The 21342-nt window shown below is 35.3% G+C and overlaps 1 long non-coding RNA gene and 1 pseudogene across 3 annotated transcripts; one reads left to right on the forward strand and one right to left on the reverse strand.

Annotated features, from left to right (window-relative positions):
- Positions 1 to 1124: 1124 nt before the first annotated feature.
- On the forward strand, positions 1125 to 4966 carry LOC113328897. 3 transcript variants are annotated; one of them, XR_003349596.1, is made up of 9 exons: positions 1125 to 1330; positions 1497 to 1538; positions 2338 to 2607; positions 3560 to 3691; positions 3802 to 3890; positions 3971 to 4096; positions 4227 to 4342; positions 4433 to 4523; positions 4694 to 4966. It is a non-coding gene; the product is annotated as an uncharacterized LOC113328897 (long non-coding RNA). The 3 variants fall into 3 exon arrangements; XR_003349595.1 differs by lacking the exons at positions 3560 to 3691; positions 3802 to 3890; positions 3971 to 4096; ... (1 more) ...; positions 4433 to 4523; positions 4694 to 4966 and adding an exon at positions 2710 to 3066 and having other exon boundaries at positions 2338 to 2389; positions 2462 to 2607; XR_003349594.1 differs by lacking the exons at positions 3560 to 3691; positions 3802 to 3890; positions 3971 to 4096; ... (1 more) ...; positions 4433 to 4523; positions 4694 to 4966 and adding an exon at positions 2710 to 3066.
- Positions 4967 to 5244: 278 nt separating this feature from the next.
- On the reverse strand, positions 5245 to 14421 carry LOC113328693 (annotated as a pseudogene).
- Positions 14422 to 21342: the final 6921 nt, after the last annotated feature.

Below are 21342 nucleotides of genomic sequence, written 5' to 3' on the forward strand. Positions count from 1 at the left end.
CCGACGAACATCATCTTGAGACTCTCGACGCGGAGGAGATCTCGATACCCAGAATCAGGAGTCTGATAAGTATAGCCGCGGACGGTCAGACATGGCTGCGAAAGAATAAAATCAAGAACAAGTTACACACAAAAAACATTACCAAAGATCAAAAAACACATCCATAGCAATACACACGCACGAAAGAAACCCTAAAATTAGTATACATGCTCAAAATTTCATAAATTCACCCTCGAAGTAGTGGCTTCCTTAATTTAAGATGAAGAACAGGGGCAAACTAGTATGCAAGCATCAGAAGAAGTTCTTCATCACAAACAAGGAACAACAGTAGCAGAGAATTCACAAATCAACACAGCGTAAAACAGTGGAAATAAAGAAAAAAAAAACTTACCGGCAAAAACAGCAGTAGAGAAACAAACAGGAGAAGCGGGCGTGTGATTAATGCTAAGGTGGAGAGAATTTAAGATCACAGGTCAATGAAGACTGACAGAGAATTTAAGTCACAGGATCAGAAGTCAGCAATGAAGACTGACAGAGAATTTAAGGTCACAGGTTCAATGAAGACAGACAGAATTTAAGGGCTGAAAAAAGAATGAAAAACTGAGAGAGCGTTTAGGAAGAATGAAATTAAATTTTCTTTCTATCCTTAAAATACCCGAAAGAAAGAGAAGGAAATTAAGGGAGGAATGGGAATGATATTGTCTTCAAGACACAGGTTTATGTGTTTTTATCCAACGAAATCTCCGAGGCTTATAAGAAAATCGGTTTCGTGTCACGCCGCTTTTGTGCACTTACTTATATTTCTTCGATCTCGTGTTAAAGATGGATTCCCGGTTATAAATTATACCTACATTAGTATTCGAAACCAACTATTTGGTTTAGATTGTGTCTTAGAAATTGATAAGTGATTCGGAATCTGGTCTCAAAAGTGTGGCTAATTTTGAACCGTCAATTGTGCAATCCGTAAGATGAAAAATACATGATTTTTAACCCTCCATTTGGCTGGATCCGTATGAGCATAACAAGGGATCTATGACTGTCGATTAGGATAATAAAAATGAATGGTTATCTAAATGCTAGAATGGATCGCATTAGACCACACCTGTTTCTTTGCATCACAAAACCTTATCAACTTCGTGAAAAACGAAATCCCCAATTTTTCCCACTCTCCAAAAATTCGTTTCCCCCCTAAATTACTCAAAATTTTAGAATGGATTCACATATAAGTTTTAGTTCCCCCTTTTGTTTTCTCTTTTCTATGTAATCTCCTGACCTGATTCTATTTTTTTAGCCAAACTTAGGGTTTCATCAAATCTCTGCCTCTCTTAAGGTGAAAACTATATTTTTTTTTTTGTTTATGTCATCAATTTCTGATATTAAGATATAAGGGTTCCAGTTTCTTTTGGAAATTGGTTTTGATATTAAGATTTTAGGTTTCTGTTTCTGTATATTAAGATTTCGATACTAATTTTTTTCTAATTCTACTTTATTTTTAGGGTTATTTGGAAGTCCATTTGGAGGAGTCACTGTGTTCAAAGGTTTGTGAATCTACCTCTGAATCTCTTGATTTTTTTGTTCCTTTTTAATACAACTAGTTTTCTGTGTGATTTGCACAAGGATATTTGAATGTACTATGTTTTGTGTGTAATTTTTGAGGATTCTTTTTATAGGTTTCTGTTTGTCTGAAAAATAGGTTATTGGGTTTTAATCTCTGTTTAGAGGTTCTTGTTTTGTTTTTGTAAAGGGGTTAGAGTGATAGTCTATCCTTCTATGGTTAACTAGAACTTGGTAAATAGTATTGATATGGCTTGTTGTGTTTTGTATGTTTGAAGTTTGCTTAGATTTTCATCCAGGGGTTAGTCTGGATTTGTTTTTTTGTTCATTTTTGTGGGATTTAGAAACATGGTGTTTGCTTAGAATACATATTTTATTGGACATAATGTTTGTTCTTCAACATGGTGTATCCTATATGAATGTGTGTTCAGCCATTCTCTAATTCTTTATACTCATGTTAGAGCTAAGTCAAATATGTATTCACCTTATTTGCTTCAATTTCATTTACTTGTATGTTTTCTATTTTAGCGTTCTGTATTTTGACATTAAGGTTCTGTCTATTGTATACATTTAATCTTAAGAGTTTGAGAAATTGAATTGTTACCCTGTTGTACGTATGTACAATACTTGCTTCAGTTTATATCTGGGTTTCTGAGTATTACATATAAGTATTTGACATATTTTCTGCAAAAGGAAACAACCTTACAGTCTATGAGCATGTGGTTCTCATAGTTCTGAGTATTACGTATAAGTATTTGACATATTTTTTTTGTATCGATACAGATGGAAACCTTTTAAGCATCTACAGATACAAACGTTTCTTCATCTCAAACTGGTGAATCTGCTTATACTTTTTCAACTACTCAAGCTAATGTTATTGCTAAGCTAAAGTTGGTGGTAAATGTAGATGCATATGGGCTACTTGTTGGCGACAATGTAAACAAATTAGCTAATCAGGCTGGCAAACTTGTCCGAGTATATTGTACGGTGAAATACCTGGATTGGAGGGAGGTTCCAGAGAACTTGAAAGAAGATGTGTGGTTTAAGTTAATGGTAAACATTTTTTCTTCTATTCTGGTTATTTAGAGTTACAGGTATGAATGAATGGCTTGATGAATCCTGTTGATTTGCTTACTTAAAACTCGTTTATTTCAGCAAAAATTCGAGTTCAATGTGCCAAATCATTTGTCCAAGTATATTGTTAGGCGGTCTCTTCCACATAAGTTCAGGATTCGAGAATGAAAGCAAACCTGGTGTTAAGGAAAACCATACCAAATATGCAGAAAATCAAAAGAAGTGTGTTAAAAATGTAAACTTGATTTGGAGTGATCAAGAATAATCTAGAAGAAGGAAATTGGTCGGCTAGTCTAGAGTATTCTAGCAAGTACCGTACGGCTGGAGATAAGTCTAGATTTTCTAGACAGTCAAAGACGGGTTGTGTAGAAATGTGTATAGTCAGTCCGTAATAAGAATACTCTAGAGAAACCTATGTGGAGTCGGTCAAGTAAAGCCTATAAATAGGCATCGGTGTGCTCAGTTGTGAAGTGTAATCGAGTGACAACATCAAGTGAGGTGTAGGTGTAAGTCGAAGTGTAATTGAGTGAAATCCCGTAGTGGGTAGTAAGGTGAGAAAGTGAAAGAAGTAAAGTCCTCTTTGTAAAAGAAGTAAGGTCCTGTATAAAAGAAGTAAGGTCCTGTACGACCAATTTTTGTAATAAATAAAATTTGTTTCTCCCAAATCCAGTTGAGTGTACCGTGAGTTATTTAAGGGAATCATACACATTTTCAATACCCATTTAGCTGTTAACCCCAAAATCAATTCCAACAAAGTGGACCCTACATCACACATGTGGTCGAGAGTCATACAGTTTACTCAAAAGGCAAAATCTGTAAGAAAGAATGAGTTAAATTGTCATTTTAGGTTGCTTACTTTCAATAGGTTACAAACTTTACTATGTAAATACTTGCATTGTATTGTTGCAATCTGATCATATTTACTACATAGGTGCTCGTGGATTATCTAAAGATTGAAAGACCAAGTACTGCAATTCTTAAAAGGGTGGAAATTATTTGAGAAGGTGCTCCTAAGAAGAAGAAAGAGGAATCTAACAGTGAAGGAGAATCATCTTCTGATGATGTAAGATAGTTTTCATTTCAAGTCTTTCACTATTATCTAAACCATGGAAGTAATTTATGTGTAGTTTTTAGTTTCTAGTATGTATTACATATTTCAAGTTGTTATTTCAGGAGGTTCCTGTTACAAAGCAAGCAGCAGCTAAGAAATCAAAACCAGAATCTAGAAGCTCTGAATCAGATTTGATGGTGATTCTGAGGAAGTGAGTACATTTTCTTTTTGCGGGTTTGTTTATTTTGAATTTAAAAGATGTTATGTTTGACAAAAGTTTATGTCTATTAGGAGGTTAAACCCAAGGATTCTGCTCCAGTTAAAAAGGATGCAGCTGCTCCAGCGAAGAATGCAAATTTCAAGAAGAAAGAGAAGTCAAGTAGTGATGATAGTTCCGGTGATTCAAGCTCTGAGGATGTGAGTTTTCATTGATCATTTGTAATATACAAGTTCACTTTTATGTCATTTGAAAGTGCTCATTTTTTCTTATTGGTTTTATTGGGTCGGTTGATTTATTGATAAGAAAAAAAATTTGTTGATGCAACAGCGAGTTGCAAAGAAAGCTGCTGCTCCTGCACCAGCAGCAAAGAAGCAAGAATCCAGAGATGATGACAGTTCAGATGATTCATCAAATATCTTGTATTAATTTCAAAAGGTTTCATGGTAAGTAGCTGGTGCAGTAATTTGGAAGTATGTTGAGTTTTTGGTACATACTTTGTATGCTCATACTTACCAATACTTGTTCAAATGCAGGCACAAACGAGGGGACAAGCTGGGTTAGATGCGAATGGCAAGCAACAATCCACTACTCATGAATGTATTACCAACATGCTGACATAAACTTGTAAGACCTGAAGGAAATAGTCACTGACCTATGTTCTAGTTCTATGTGAATGCAAATATGTGGTGATTAACAACACTGAAAAAAATCTAGTGTATTTGTATCCATTTTTTTATGTATGTTGGATCATAAAAGGATAAGACTACACCTAACTTCTTACAACAACTGTGCAGGTACTAGAAACAACATCACATAATGGTATTCTGATGCCCATACACGATCAAGCTTGGAATCTTATGCTATCACATCTCCAGCAAGGGGAACCAGTTCACAATGTCAATGAAGAAGTCCTCTTGGAGGTACAACTGAACACCGGCACCGACCACATATATAGGTTACCTCTATGATGTTGGAATGCTAGTTAGATATAAAGCAGGGATATCGTCTGTGTAGTAATGCACACTAGCTAAATCAGTTTTCTTTTACACCTGACTGTGTAGTATGTATTTCAGCCAAAGATTACATTGTAAATTGTTGCTGAATTTATTGTAAATTGACAAATAAGAATAATTATAATAATTTGCAGTCTCAAAATTTGAATTTGAAAATATGGATGGACTGAAATTCTCAGGTGACCGGAACTAGTATTCTCAGGTGACCGGCTTCCAGGCCTGAATCACCTGAAAGTGCCAGTATTCTTTTTATTGAAATCTAACAAATTCCTGACGGAGGAACTGTGTTGGATTATTTTGAAAAAATGAGACACATGTCGTCCCGCTATTAGTCACTTGAACTGTTATATAAAGGGTCAGTAAACATTATAACATAATTTCTACATTACAAGGTAAATATGAAGTGTAAAATGCCATTAATTAGGATAAATATTGTAATAGAAGTGAAGTGTTAGGCTATTTAATTTCCCTAATAGATTTATAGATTTATAGTTAGAAAAAATTCTAGCACATTATATAACACCCTATATGTAACTGTCTTTCTTGGTAAGGGAAATTAGCTCCTATTTTTTTAGTAACACGTTTCTTCCATTAGTAAATACTTGATTTGGTGCAGTGAGCAGGGGTAATAATTGTAAGTATTCACTCTACTCACTTGCATATCTCCTTTGGAGCCTCCTACGGCTAGCAAGAAAGGACAATCTTCGGAAAAGGACGTAGAAAATACAGCTCCCTAGCAATATAAAATACGTATTAAAAATCAATCTGTTAAAAAGTCAAAATCTGTTCTGCAGAATATGAAACAGAAATCGGCAATTAGTCACTCCATAAGAGACTTATAGGTCACTTACAGCGTTAAGGTTTTTAGATGCGACACACGAGGGCTGGTTGTTTGATAGATCCCAGAGTTTCACCTTGAAACCGTAAAGAAGTAAAATGTTATAAAAATAAGTAGAGAGACGAGAAAAATCCTTACAGTAGTGGGATCAAGGGTAAGGCATTACCATTTTATCTGTCGATCCCTTAGCTAGTAGCTATATATAGAAACATGACGATTGTAAGTTATGTCCTTTGTTATATAGATCATGTCTGAATTTACAAATGTTTGAGAGGAAACAAATGCATACCTTTGGAGCAGTTGGACAAAACGAAATCGAGGTAACTTCCTTATCATGAGCCTGAAGAGTGAAAGATGGCTTCAACATTGAAGTAGGGTCAGATGAAGCAACTCGGACATCAAAACCTTGTACAGTACCATTTTCTAGACTGATCTGAGAGAGAAAAAAAAATCAGCAAAGGACTTCAGTACACCGCTGCTTACAACGTGTTGCTAGTTAATTGAATTCGTTGATAAATTGATCCAAATTATACACCTCCATTATGTTACAACTTAAAACGTATAATTTAAGTTCATGTTGTTTCTTTGGAGCTGATAACTAATCAATAGCACCAGGTTTCACGGATTCTAAGATACATAGGACGGAAAACAACCCATGGAAAATAAAACAATGACTTACCAAACACGAGTGCTGATCATTTGGATCCCATGCTAAGCATTCAACATCTGCTGTAAGTACAGATTTACTACACGCATGTAAAGGATTATGCACGTCTACCTGCATGTTGTAGAAATCAGATAATGTAAGAACAAACAATGAGATGTCAGAAGCATAATTATACAAAAATTAGTTAAGAAATTTAACATACAGAAAACTCAGGATGCGTGATTTCTTATTTTATTTTTGCTACCCATAAATTGCACACATGGAACAAGTATAACAAATTAAGTGCAACATATTATTCTTCATGACCACATATTATGGAATTCAAATGTTTCGGACATGAAATCAGGGCTTTAAAGCACTTTGTCTCTGCTATGAAAAGACATGTTCTTCGCCATCCACAGTGGGGTTGGATTAGTCTGAAAATGTAAATCTTTCCTTACACATATCTAATTCATAACTCTGAATCTCACTACTAAACGAAGAAAAAAGTGTGGTGGTATCTTATTACCAAGACAACTGAGCGATCAAAAGATCCACTAAGAAGAGAATTTGGTTTGTGTGGATTCCATGCAACAGCTTGAACCTGAAACAAGATGAAGAGAATAATAAATCAAAAGTAGGATCCAAGCAATTCCTCTACATAAATCACCAATATTGGGAATAAATCAGAGTTGTGCCTTGTCAGTATGGTGGTTTATTGTTTGGCAGTTTTGCGTCTCTAGATCCCAAACCTTAACGGACTTGTCAGCACTTGCACTGGCAAGACACCTAACGAATTCAACAGATTTACAAAAAAATAACATTAGCCAACACTATCATTAATGAAACAAATAGTACTGTCTCCCAAAGTTTTGAAGCTTACTTGAATTTCTTGTTCCAATCAAGACCAAGTATAGAATCTGTATGACTACCCTTTTGGTCCTCAGCTTTCTGAAACAAAATAAATTACATTCTGAATTTGCAAATAAAGCAAAGTTCATGTTTTCCTGTTTTAGATGTTGTGTCTGTGTGAGTTTTAGACATGACAAGAGGAACTTTTTGTATACTATAAGAAAACCTCGAAACCAATTAAAAAGGCCTCAACACGAGGTGCCACCACTAAGCTCACCTCCCAACAAAAAACAACAACTAAGGAACAGAACCAAAATGCATATCCATATAAGGTAGTTACAATAGGCTAATGAAGGCAACGCATCATCATGTGGCCTTCTATATGGTGAAAATGCCAGGAATGGATGAGTAGCTAACAATTATTGAAAATACAAAATAGTATCCAAGAAATGAAACTGAAAAGAGATATAGGAGTTAAGCATTGTGTCTAACCTATTTCCCCTTCTTTTTTTTCTTCGTAACACCACCCAATACCAGGGATGGCTGAATTTCATCAATCTGTAGGAAATAAGATTTAAATGCATGAAGTTTAGAGGGTTGGAGTTACAAACAAAAAAAGAAGAAAATTAACACGCACACTCCCATGTCCCGACCATTGGGCTGCATCAACCAATAAAGGGAAGAAATATGTTTCCAACATACCAGGTCCAGATCCCAAATTTCAATAGCAGGCTCCATCGTACCCACGGCTACAAAGTTGCCTGACAACATTCAGATGAAAAAATAAATACTATTAACTAGAATTAAACAAAATCAACATTTATCAGAAAGATAATATTTGTTACTACGTACACAAAGCAGAGAATTCTTACTTTCTTAGTATGAGCCTACTGATGAGTATTTTCATTATAAATAAATTTTCGTTGATGACTGCTCAAAGCATCAGTAATCTGACTATTATTGAAAACAAATAAGCACCTTTTACTATTCATATGAGAGAGCGATCAATAACTCACCTTTACCTCCACCTTTCCTTTTATGGTCAAAATCAAGCCAAGCAGTGCAGAGGGGGAAAGACCGAAGGATGATATCATGATGAGAGTAAAAGTTAAGCTCACCATCTTCCAACTCCTCCAAAACACAAACCTGCAGTTATACCGATTGAGATGTACATTTCACTTCACTTGTTATATAAAATTAAATCTAGGACAGAAAAAAAGGAGTAACAAGTAATCCAATAAAACTTCTCAAACATTATGTATCTATGTTGGAAACCCATACAAACTCCACCGACATTTCCGCATAAATGTTAAGATGCGTTACAAATAGAAATCTAATACTCTTAAGTATGTTTTGTAAGAAATTTTGATAGTCCACTATTACATGCCTGAAGTTGGCTGATATCGTCGCCATCAGTACGTGCAGACAGAATAACTGCATCCGATGCTTTTATGGTCATATCCTCAATTTATTCGTCATCCTCATCGTCATCCTGCCAAGAGCATAAATTTTAGATTCTGCACACTGTTTGAATAAGATACAGTGGACACTGAGATATTATCAAGCTCACATCTTTCATCAGATAAGGGTCCATCTGGTTACTTGGATAGTATTATCCCCAATTCCAGTACTAAATATTTCAATGCCAGAGAATTAAAATAATGTGTGTTATACATTGGAAAAGGAAATCAACTTCAACAAAACATATCACCTAAAAAATCTACTTATCAAGCTCCATATACAGTCTTAACAATGAGTTGTTCTCCTTATAATAACACAAAGAAGAAAGCAGTGGTGGTAAATTAAATAAAAACATATATTATATATATAAAAGTTACCATCATCCTCTTCATCATAATTATCCATGTTAAGCTCCTCGAGGGCATCAGTCATATCTTTAGTGCCAAAACTAGTACTGCTTCTAGGTTTTACCCCAAGAGCCTCTGCAGCAGCTAATGCTTGGGATATCACACGATCAGCAGCTCCGTTTGCAGCACCAACATCCATTTCTTCATTATCTTCATTATCAGAGTCCTCCCTAAATAAGACATAAATTATTAGAACCAAAAGGAGTGCAATAACTCGACCATGTTTACATCATAATGATATATAGAGTTTACCTTATCGCTAAGGTACTAGTACTTTTCATTATCTCATTGATTTCCTCTTTAGTGGGTGGCTCAACCTCAACTTGAATAGCCTGTTAGGGTACCGACCCTAACTCGTCATAAACCCATAGAACTCAACTCGAAAACAAGTTGTTGTTAATTAAACATGTAGAAGAAAGAACACAGATTTATGTGGTTCGGCTATAGCCTACGTCCACGGGAGAAGAACGACTTAGGATTTCTTATTATCAATGGATTTTTTACAAGACTTATATATAGCTTACACATACCACATATCTTACGTATAGATAGCAGCATATCTAGAGCATATCTAGAGAATATTTTCTTGCAGTATAGACCAATCATAAATAGAGAAACCAAATATTTTTCTCTGTTCCAACACTCCCCCTCAAGTTGGTGCGAAGATATCAATAGAGCCCAACTTGGATAGAATTCCGTTGAATTGCTTGACAGGTAAACCCTTAGTAAAAACATCTGTCAGTTGTTGATGGCTACGAACGAAAGGAGTGCATATTACTTTGGCTAATACCTTCTCTCTAACAAAATGACAATCCACTTCTATGTGCTTTGTACGCTCATGAAAGGTGGGATTTGACGCAATTTGTATCGCAACTTGATTGTCACAGAACATCTTAGCCGGCTGAGGTGACAGAAAACCCAAATCTTTAAGTAATGCTCGCAGCCAAAAAATCTCACATGTTGTTGAAGCCATGGCTCTGTATTCTGCTTCAGCACTTGATCGAGAAACAACATTTTGTTTCTTGCTTCTCCATGTAACCAGATTACCACCAAAGAATATGCAGTACCCTGTTGTTGATTTACGATCAACTGGACATCCAGCATAATCAGCATCCGAATATGTTGTTATACAGTAGCTAGAAATTGAATAAGCTTCATTCTTTGTCATCAAAACTCCTCTTCCTGGTGATCCTTTTAAATACTGTAAAATCCTGCTTACTGCATTCAAATGTTTAACACGAGGTGTATGCATATAACGACTGACTAAGCTTACTGCATGTGCTATGTCAGGTCTGATAACAGTAAGATAAATTAACTTGCCTACTAACCTTTGATATGACCCAATATCACTTAACATATCACCATCATTATCAAGTTTGTTGCCATTTTCTGTAGGAGTATCACAAGGCTTTACTCCCATTTTTCCTGTAGCCTTCAACAGGTCCAACACGTATTTTCTTTGATTCAGAAAAATACCCTTCTTTGAGTAAGCAACTTCTAATCCCAGGAAATACTTCAGTATCCCTAAATCCTTGATGTCAAATCTGGAATGAAACATTTCTTTAAGATTTCTAATTTCTTGTTGATTGTCTCCTGTAATCACAAGGTCATCAACATACACTAGAACTATAGTTGTACCAAGATTACTTCTTTTAATAAACAAGGAAGAATCGGCGGAGATCCTTTTGAACTTATTCTGGATGAGTACTGAACTTAGCTTTGCATACCACGCACGTGGTGATTGCTTTAAACCATATATTGCCTTCTTAAGCTTGAAAACCATATTGCTCTCTCCTTCTCGTGGGTGTCCAGGTGGTATACTCATATATACCTCTTCTTCTAGATCACCTTGTAAGAATGCATTCTTCACATCCATTTGAAACAATTTCCAATCTTTATTAACTGCAAGAGACATGAGAACACGAAAAGTATTCATCTTTGCAACTGGTGCAAAGTTTCTGTGTGTAATCTTCTCCATATCTTTGAGTAAAACCTCTTGCCACTAATCTCGCCTTATAACGCTCAACAGTTCCATCACTTCTGTATTTAATTTTGTACACCCATCTACATCCAACAGTCTTCTTCCCGGAGGCAACTTGACAATACTGTATGTATTATTACATCTAAGGCACGTAACTCATTCTCCATTGGTGCCCTCCATTTTGGATTAGACTTTGCTTCATTGTAGTTTTTAGGTTCTTGATGACTGGATATAGCACTTAGAAATGCAGAGTGTGAAGAACCTACATGATCATAAGTTAAATGTGCTATATGGATACGCAGCGGAATGATATGTAAAGAAATCTTTGTATTTCTCTGGAGCTTCTTCTCACGACTTGAGGTTCTGACAATTGGTACCACTGGTTGTGATCTTGTGGAACCATAACCTCAGTTCTGGAACTTGATGCGGCACATCTTGTAATCCTGTATCATCATCAGTAACACTAACATTATTGTCTGAAGCTTCTCATGAACTGCTTCATTATGCACATCCAACACTGCATTAGGTAAGTCCACCAACTACCCCACCACCATTATCTCTGTGGGAATCTGTTGCAGTAGGTATCTCATTAATAACTGGAAGTGGTGCCAAATCTGTGTAACACTCCCCCTGAGACCGACTGCCAGAGTCACACTGAAAGTAAGCCACTGTTTCATCAAACACAACATCACGAGAAATCTGTAGCTTTCTAGTGGGTGGATGATAACAAATATCCTTTTTTGTAGATGAGTAACCAAAGAACACACATTTGGTTGCCCGTGAATCCAGTTTATCACGATGCTTTGCCTGTAAATGTACATAACAGACACAACCGAAAACTCTGAGATGAGAAATGCTAGGCTGATGATGTGTTTTAAAACCTCCAATGGAGATTTGAACTCAAGCACACGACTAAGCAGACGATTGATCAAATAAGTGGCCGTCAGAGAACCATGAGACCAGAATTTCTTTGGAACATGCATCTGAATCATAAGAGCACGAGTTGTTTCCAGAATGTGACGGAGTTTCCGTTCAGCAACACCATTTTGCTGCGAGGTACCAACACAGCTAGTTTGATGGATAATACCATGACTGCGCAAATAACCTGGAAGAAGGCCTTTGACAAACTCAGTGCCATTATGTGATCTAAAAATTTTAACATGTGCATCAAATTGGTTGCGTATCATACAATGAAAATCCGCAAATACAGATGAAACTTCAGTTTTGGATTTGAGTAAGTAGATCCATGTAGCACGTGACCAATCATCTATAAAGATAACAAAATACTTATACCCATCATAAGCATCAATTGGAGCAGGACCCCATAAATCAGAATGAATTAATTCAAAAGCCATTTTAGCTCGAGTCACGGAATTAGGAAATGGAAAACGAGACTGTTTAGAAAACTGGCAAACATCACAGACTTGATACTGGACAGGAAATGTGGGAAAAATCCTAGACAAAACACGACTGGAAGGATGTCCAAATCGTTGATGATAAAGGAACTGCGGATTAGATCTTTGAGTGAGACATGCCATGTCACTGGAGCGTAACAGGTACAATCCATAAGAAAATATGCCTCTACCAATCGTCTTCTTCGTCTTTCGATCCTGAAAGATGACCGAGGTAGGGGTAAATGTAACATCACAATTCAGAGAATTAGTGATTTGGCCAACAGATAACAACTGAGTAGGAAACGATGGAACAACAAGTGCATTAGATGGCGGGCAATCTGGAAAAAAATTCACTTTCCCACTGCCCATCACAAGAGCAGTAGAGACATTAGCAACAGAAAAATCTTTATGAGAGCTGCGAATAAATATATGAACTGACGAAGGATCATTTGCCATATGATCTGTAGCTCCTGAATCAATAATCTAGATGTGACGGTTGGAAACAGGCGTAGTAAGAAAGGCTAGTAAGTTACCTGAAGCATGTGTGGCCTTGCGCTCAGTCTTATTACCCAACTGGTTAAAGAAATCCTTCAATTGGTCTATGGTGAAGGATGAATTATCAGCTACAGCAGCTCGAGCAAGCTTATTTTTGTCAAAATTAGCTTTAAGATGAGGATAAATATCCCAACAATGATCCTTGCTGTGACCAGTTTTATTACAATGATCACAATGAAAAACTTCTCTCTTACCCTTAGCACGAGAGTTCTTGTCCTTATCAAATGGCACGGCTCTTCGTTTATCATCTTTGTAGCTCATAAGAGCACTGGATTCAGCTGCATCCAGGTCTACAATTCTTTTAGAAACATGATTCATAACTTTCTTACGTGTCTCTTCACGCTGCACAGTCGCACAGACACTAGACAGACTTGGCAATTCAGCACTCATGAGAATAGTGCTTCTAAGAGATTCATACTCTGGTTTGAGGCTACTGAGCACATCAAAGATTTTATCCTCCTCAAACCTCTTCAAGAGAGTTTTGGCATCAGTTGTATGGGGACGATATGTATCAAGTTCATCCCTCTTCTTTTTTAAATAACCAAAATGCTCAGTAAAACTTTTCGTACCTTGTTCAGCCTCAGCAATCTCACGTTTCAGCTCAAACACCCGAGCAGCATTATTCCGTAAGCCATACAGACTAGCAACAGACTTCCACAAATCCTTTGCAGATTCTGAGAACGAGAAAATTTCTGAAATATGTGGTTCCATCGACTGGAGAATCCACGTGCGAACCAGTTGATCATCAACAATCCAATCATCATACTTTGGATCTTTAGCATCTGGACAGGTACTATTCTCACCAATATACCCAGATTTTCTTTTACCCCAAAGAGCAAGAGCAGCAGCCCTGGACCAGCTGACATAATTGACATCATTCAACAAAACATAAGTTAATCGCAGACTAGTATTATGATCTGATTATGCCATAGGGAACACACAGAGAAAACAAACTTGATGACAGAGTAATGGCCAGGATCGTTAACGATCCCCTGATACCATGTTGTTAATTAAACAGGTAGAAGAAAGAACACAGATTTACGTGGTTCGGCTATAGCCTACGTCCACGGGAGAAGAACGACTTAGGGTTTCTTATTATCAATGGAGTTTTTACAAGACTTATATATAGCTTACACCTACCACATATCTTACGTATAGATAGCAGCATATCTAGAACATATCTAGAGAATATTTTCTTGCAGTATAGACCAATCATAAATAGAGAAACCAAATATTCTTCTCTGTTCCAACACAAGTTGATTAGAGGAGGGATCCCATTGACTTACCCAATTAAGTCCTATCTACCAATGTGGGACTAAGGTCCCAACATAGCCTTTGCAATCCCTTTAGGAACCCATGAAATAGCCGAGATCATTTTGCTCCCACAGATATATTAACTACAACTACAAGCAGCAATAAAACCCAGCTGAAGAAGACAATTACCTGAAAATTAGTATTATCTACTCTTTTCGTTATCAGAATAAGCATGCATGAAATTCAATCATATGTTTATGGTTATACAGTTTATTTTATTATAAACTAACGAGTTGTCCAATATCCATTAAAGGGTAGAAAACTTTACGACGCAACCACGAAAGCATCATAGATAGATACTTGTTAGGGTTTTAACTGATACTATAATGTTCACAACCTAATTGAGTTTGTAGTGGGTTTTCTTAACTAGTAGTATAATCATCCAACTAAAGCCTAGTTTTTGTTTTTCCAAAAAAATGAAGAAAAAATCGGTTATACAAAAATATAGACATGAGTTCACTAACCGTTAGCAGGAAGATAGAGAATTTAGCAGAGAATCTTTGTCAAACGGAAAAGCTTCTGTACAAAATTGTTATATTTAGGGTTTAGGATTGAATTTTGGTGGGAGCTCAGGAGAAAAAGAAAGGACTCATGGGGTTTTTGACTGGGCAGGAGGAATACAGCATGGTTAGTTCGGTAACTTTGAATGGAAATCTAATTTTTGAACAGTCATTTGGGGCATACCCAATAATTTTGGGGCATATAGAATAGGAAAAAACCGGGATGCTAGATAGTGTTTCTGTAGTGCCCCATATCTAGCTATTTTCCATAATAGCAAAAATACCCTTATTTGATTAGTGATTAATATTGATTATTAGTGTTAAATTAGTTAGACATCCTTGATCAGTTAACTTTTTTTTAGTTTTTAATTTTTTTTTAATAAATTTTTATTGTTAGATAAAGAGTATTACACTAACTAGTTAGAAGCCTAACATGCTAAGCTCCAACAACATACTACTATATTAATTGTACATGTTGTTGTGTTAGCCTATCAACGAGCCTCATGAGTAACCTAGCCAAAGGAAGCCGAAGCGGATGGGGGAGCCTCATGGTAACCTAGCCATGTTAATTTCTGTAATATTACGCCATTGGGGGCTCGAACCTGGAACCTCCTGGAATGCATGAAACTTTGGAGAACGGGGATGACAAGCTGAGCTAGGTACCCTTTATTTTTATTTAATTTTTTTCACTTTTCTATTTTTAACCAAATATTTTTTTTATATAAATTATAAAGAAATTATATTATGTACCATAGTAAGTAATGCACCATAGAAAGTATTTCCACAATCTCAAGTATTAATTTTTTTGTATTTGATCGAGAGATTATGATTGAATCGAAAAAAACATAATTTTACGACAGCTACAGAGTGAGGTTCGGCACACAACTGAAAAAATTATCAGCCGTACTTCTCATTGTTCTTCGTTCTGGAGGTGCGGATGCACAGTTCGGCTGATAATTAAACACGAATATTCTAGCCGAACTTCACATTATTAAGAACAATGCTAAGTTCGGTTGTTCTATTTTTTCCACGAACCTGCCAAACCTAAGTTTGGTAGTTACAGAGTTAAGTTTGGTAGTTACAGAGTTAAGTTTGGTAGTTACAGAGTTAAGTTCGGCTGTTTTCAAAAAGCCTAGGTTTGGTTGACAAGTTATCAGCCGAACCTCTCAGTATTCTTCATATACGAGGAACACACTTGGTTCGATCGGCTAACTCGTTATTAGTTGAACCTATGTATGTTTTTAAATAAAAAAAAATAAAAACTATATTTATTATTAAAAAAAATCGAAAAAAAAAACTTTAAAAAAAATAAAATTGAAAAAAAAGTTTTGAGGAAAACCAATTTTATTAAAAAATGAAAAAAACCAATTGAAAAAATAATAAAAAGAAAATAAAAGAAATATAATGAAAGTAAAAAAGGAAAATATATGGATAAGGAAGGGTATTAATGCCATTCCAAAGACTTAAGGGTATATTAGTAACTCAACTCTCTAGGACACCCCTTATAAGGAGCCATAGGATAGGGTAGTTAAATTGTATGCCATAAAATTTGTTTGTATACCCCAAATGATGGTTCTAATTTTTATCCGATAAAAAAAATCTCGGCCCGTTATTTTTTCATCGTGCAATTATAGGCCTCCATCCAAATATGTTAACTCAATCAGTCAATATCTCACGGGTTTTGGTCAATTTTTCGGTCAGATCACGATATATTGACAACTCAATTACTCATTTAGCCACACAAAACAAAATGCATTCCCAAGCTATCCTTACAAACCTTAAAAATATGAACACACAAAAACCCAACTCCCTTTTTTTAGTTAATTCTTCTCTTTCTCGGTTCTTTACGTTGTTTTAGTAATAATGATAATCTTATTCCCAACAATGAAACCATTTAGTAATAATGATAATCTTATTCCCAACAATGAAACCATAGAAGTGGTAATAGAATCTTCATCGCCATCATACGAATAATTGATTCCATTTTCTCTTTAGATGTTCTTCAAAAATCACCAAGACAATGATGGAGAGAGAAAGGGAGATATGATGATAAATTTGCACGAGGGATTGAGCTAGGAATTTTGCTAAGTGATCTAAGGGAAAACTTGGATTCCAAATTGATCTTGATTTTGTTTATTAAAACAACGAGTTACCAATCTCATTCCCTTTTAATGTTAGCATGTGTATATCAAGCTTCATCCTTCGTAACCTTCAAATCTCCTTACACTAGTTCTTAACCATCAAATCTAGGAATGTTCCAAAAAGTATTCCCGTCAAACAAAAAAATATTCGTCACAAACTATTGTCCTTAACCGCTGGATTACTAGATATTCTCTTTTTCATCAAATGTTAGATTTTAAAAAAGTGGTATAAAAAATATCTACGGGGACATAAGAGTAAATATCCTTTTCATATATTTTGAAGACTTCACATCTCAAACTACACGTCTGTTTGTTGTGAATTTTATATATGTGGGAAACCCTTGAATTATCTACTCAATGAGCACAAATAATGATATCAATTTCAAATTTTTTGCTTTTTAATTTTTTTTTTATGTTTCTCCAAATTTTTATATATTTTCCACTAAAAAGTTAGACATAGTTTAAGATTAAATTGAAAAATCAGCAAAAACATTGATTTATTCATAAATACATAATAAAAAATAATCAAATAATTTCAGGATGAAAAGTATAAAATATGATGTCGACACAACGCCAAAATATTTGCAAAGTAGGAAAGAATAGCATTGCCAACGTGCAACACACGTCCTCACTACTTGTTGTATTAATGAACACTGATGCTTTTGAGGGTTAAATAAGAGAATTAAGTGAAAGTGAAAATGAATAAGGGGAATTTGAGAATTAATGAAGTTTTTGGACCCGTTGATGCTCTATCGAGGAAGTGGCTAAATATACAATCAGTACCACGCGATGATCATAATGTTAGTTTCTTCTTTTTTTTCTTGTTTACTTACCTTAAAACTGAATCTTGGCAGTAGGGTTGCTGGCATTTTTGTTTTATAAACAAACTAAGATTGATACTTCTGCTATCAAGGATAGCTCCTCTTGTGCTGATGGAGGTCTTTTACAAGAGGAAATAACTCCTCAAAAATCCTTTACATGAGGAGATAACACCTGAAAAATGCGAGAAGGTACTTGGTAGAAATTTCTGAAGATTCGGATGTAAAAGAGCAATTATCAAATTCTGAAAAACACCATGTTAGAGCATTGTTCGGTCAAACTCGCATGTGTTGCTATCTCAAGCTTCTTTATCAATTTTAATGATTAAATCTATAAGTCTTCATTTCTAGTCTATTTATAGCTATGTCTCGGACTAGGATAAATTGTGTAGTTGGTCTTTAGACTTCACGGCGTTCATCAATTGAAAACGAAGAACTACTAAAGGGAGCTTGTGGAACTTCATCAACAAAAGGTATGTGGAGACTGAAACTCATCTATCACTCAGAAGTCTATTTCTACTTTATCTCATATTCGAGACAAAATTTGTATAGATATATTGACTTCACTTTATACACATTTGATATTTCGAGTTGAGTTTAACTCGCTAACGTATTTCTCGAAATATTTCTTGGTAATACTTCACTTTAACCAAGTTCATCTTATATTCTTGACAAAATTCAAATGATGATCATGTGAAAATCGCCTGGTAATATCTTACATGATTTTTGTGAGACAATCATTTGATGTAGACTCGGAATGTTTCGTATTGATAATTCAATCACTTGAAAATTGATTTGAAGCTGATAGTTTGTGTGAGGCAGCTAACATTGTCTTCCGAGAATGTTTCAATGATTAAAATGAGAGTTTAGAACACTTAACCATGATTGGATTATAAGCACAACATGCGACCCTGCGTATGAGTTGATCCAAGATCATAACTTAGTATACATACTCGTGTGCGTACTGGTTGGTCAGGTAAAGTCCGAGAGCTAGAGTATGCGTACTTATACCCGCACTTTCGAAGTCAGTTGAAGTTCGGGTACTGAAGTTTGCGTACATGTACGCGTACTGGTTCCAACTGAAGTTTGGAGGTGTACGACACTATGCGTACCCGTTTGCATACTGGCGAACACAATCCAAGTCCAGCTACTTAATTATGCGTACCCGTTTGCATACATGAGTGGGTTATGTTCTATAATCGGTTGTGTAACTAATACATTTATATAATAAGGAATGCAATCTTTTGCAAATCGTGGCTATGATATTCATGAATTGATTCGAGTGAATCAAACCGATTTCGCTTTAATTGTGTCTTGTATACTTCTATGAGAATTTAAAAAATTGAACAACTCTAGAACTAGTTTTATTTGAGTCATTTAAACTATTTGTGGTTAAGATGAATAAGGATAATATGAAAGTGCTCATATGGCTAACTTCGGTTAACTATTGTTGAGCCAACAAAGTGTACACGTTTGGGTATTGTTACTCATATCTAAATGAAGTCACTTTTCATTTGTGCGTAACAAGTTGAGTTCGATATAACAGTTGAAATGTATTTATCTAACGGTGAATATTGAATGCTTTGTTACCAAAGTAACACTGATTGCAAACCCTGATTTGAAGACTATATAAGGGAGAACTCTAGCAACTGGGAAACCTAATCCCTACACCTCCTATGTGATACTAGTTGCGACTAGAGTCGATCCTCCTTTAACCTTAGGTTTTTTTTTCCAAAACCCTCTAGGTTAACGAATTGAAGACTTCATTGGGATTGTGAAGCTAGACCCAACTATTTTCTCTATAGTTGCGTGTTTTGATCTTACTTTATACTATCGTGATTGAGTGTTATATTCTCTAAGATTTTCTCGAGATTTATATCCGATAGGTAAGATAAAAAAGAAGTCACAAACATCTTCGTCTCATCGTTTGTGATTCCAAAATATCTTGTTTCGCTTCCATACGATTAAGATTATTGTGAGGTGATTAATATTGCTAGGATGTTCTTCAGGAATATAAGTCCGCTATATCAATTTGTTCATGTGCACCTTTATTTATCAAAAAACGAAAAAAAAAAACTCGTAGGTATTTCTGTGGGAGACAGATTTATGTATTTCAATAGACTTTTCTGTTTGAAACAGATTTGTTTATCAAGTCTTCGACTCTGGGTCGTAGCAACTCTTAGTTGTGGGTGAGATCAGCTAAGGGAATGAAGTGCATATAGTTCTGCTGGGATTCAGAGACGTAAGGAGCACAACTGTACCTTGATCAGTTTGAGATTAGTTAGGGATCAACTACATTCCACTCTGAAGTTAACTTGTAGTAGGCTAGTGTCTGTAGCGGCTCTTGAATCATCCCTTTGGGTTGTTGATTGAATTTATTGAGACTTGGATATTGGTTTTTTGATACCTTCCAAGTTATTTCTCTTATTTAATCGGGCTCGCAAATTCCTATTTGTTTGATTGCGAATTGAATTGAGAAATAGAAATATAACTCTTTGATATACTTTTCTAAATATTGAGTCTAACTGTATAGTTGATTCTCTTGAAAGAATATTGGAGTTAGTCCATATAGAATTCTAAATGAAATATTGGGTGTGGTTATTAGACCCATGCTTTTTTCACACCAGCATGTAAGAAATATGTGTGTTGTTGAGTGTTTGTGGTGTCTGGAACTTGTGTTAGTGCTCATTAGCCTGTTAGTGTATGAATTCTTGGTGCTTTGTGGAGATAATAATTCTTAATTATTGGTGTTTGATTCTTTTAGCAGTGTTGTTGGTAGAAGGTCATGGCGCTTTGAGAATGTTGTTGGTTCTTTGCAGAGAAGACGCTTCTACTATCAACAGTAACCAATGTGTATAGTTCTGATTGAGTCAAGGGATGCTTGAGTGTGTTGGTGATATGCGTTATTATAATGTCGAGTTTTCTCGGGTTCTTCTATTATCCAAGAATTGGAATGTGTTTTTAGTTCAACATTTTTTTGTGGGAGATCGGGTGTCAGTATGTTATGCTAGCTGGTTTGGTGTGTTAAAATGTGTGCAAAAGTTCTTTTATCCAATCTGTTTGTGTTTTTCTTATGAGATCCATTTCTTGGTGCTTCATGGAAGTTTGTTAAACTGAATTGCTTTAAAGTTTAAATTACTACTTGAAAGGAATTCGTATCAGTGTAACTAATAATTTCAGTGGATTTGGTGAATGTTGTGATACTTTTGGCTTTGTTAAGTGGTTCTTATAAAGACAGATCGGTTCACGAGTTTCTCGGATATTTTCACTTTTCAAATACTAGGTTTGGATAATCTTTTTTATAAAAAAAGAAGGTTATGAAAATAAAAGAAATAAACAAGTAAGACATAAACTCAATAGGCAATAATGGAAAATAAGGAAAAAAGTAGTGTATTTTTTAATTCCCATGAGTAAATCGCAAATAAGAAAGAAAAAAAAAACTAAAACTACAATAAAAATAATAATTATGTGATATATTCAATGCAAACCATTTATTTTCAATCAAATCATGCATTCCGCATAA

The sequence above is a fragment of the Papaver somniferum genome, unplaced genomic scaffold (assembly GCF_003573695.1).
Source record: "Papaver somniferum cultivar HN1 unplaced genomic scaffold, ASM357369v1 unplaced-scaffold_114, whole genome shotgun sequence".
NCBI lineage: Eukaryota > Viridiplantae > Streptophyta > Magnoliopsida > Ranunculales > Papaveraceae > Papaver > Papaver somniferum.